The sequence below is a fragment of the Phalaenopsis equestris genome, unplaced genomic scaffold (assembly GCF_001263595.1).
Source record: "Phalaenopsis equestris unplaced genomic scaffold, ASM126359v1 Scaffold000402, whole genome shotgun sequence".
In the NCBI taxonomy this organism is placed as follows: Eukaryota; Viridiplantae; Streptophyta; class Magnoliopsida; order Asparagales; family Orchidaceae; genus Phalaenopsis; species Phalaenopsis equestris.
Window position 1 is genome coordinate 1,539,395 of NW_018164844.1, and position 833 is coordinate 1,540,227.

Sequence of the window (833 nt, forward strand, 5' to 3'; positions counted from 1 at the left end):
ACCAACAGAAATAGGAAAATATTTTGTCAATCCTCCTTCAGTTTGAACACAAGTAACAGCTCTAGTATACATATCTTTAATGACTTGAATATAAGTCATATCAACACATTTCTTCTCGAGAACTCTCCAAAGGATATCTCTTGGAACCTTATCGTAAGCTTTTTCTAAATCAATAAAAATCAAATGTAGATTCTCCTTATTATCTCTGAACTTCTCCATCAAACCTCTCAATAAATGTATAGCTTCCATAGTAGACCTGCCAGGCATAAATCCAAATTGATTATGAGAAATTTTTGTGATGCATCTTAACCTATGTTCAATTACCCTCTCCCATAATTTTAAAGTATGCGACATCAACTTAATTCCTCTATAATTTGCACACTCTTGTGCATCCCTTTATTCTTAAAAATGGGGATCAAAATACTCTTCCTCCACTCCTCAGGCATCTTTTTAGTTTTTAAAATAATATTAAAGAGTTTAGTAAGCCAAGAAACTCCCAAATCTCCCAAATATTTCCACACTTCAATTGGGATATCATCAGGTCCTACAGACTTTCCACCCTTGGTTTTCTTTAAAGCCTCATCAACTTCTTTTATGCTAATGCGACGGTAAAAATGAAACGTTTTATTATTATTCACGATATTAAAATCACTAAGGTTGATCGTATTTTAAGAAACTTCATTAAAAAGATTACAAAGTAACTCATCCACCTATGTTGAATATCTTTTTCTAAGAAAAGTACTTTTTGATTTTCATCTTTAATACACTTTACTTGAATTAAATCTTTACTTTTCTTTTCTCTTTGTTTGGCAAGTTTATACATATATTTTTCA

At 31.0% G+C, this 833-nt stretch overlaps 1 protein-coding gene across 2 annotated transcripts in view; it reads left to right on the forward strand.

Annotated features, from left to right (window-relative positions):
- Positions 1-833, forward strand: part of LOC110026876 (riboflavin synthase) — a 30,433-nt gene that overhangs the window by 22,673 nt on the left and 6,927 nt on the right. The gene's annotated exons all lie outside the window — the stretch shown is intronic.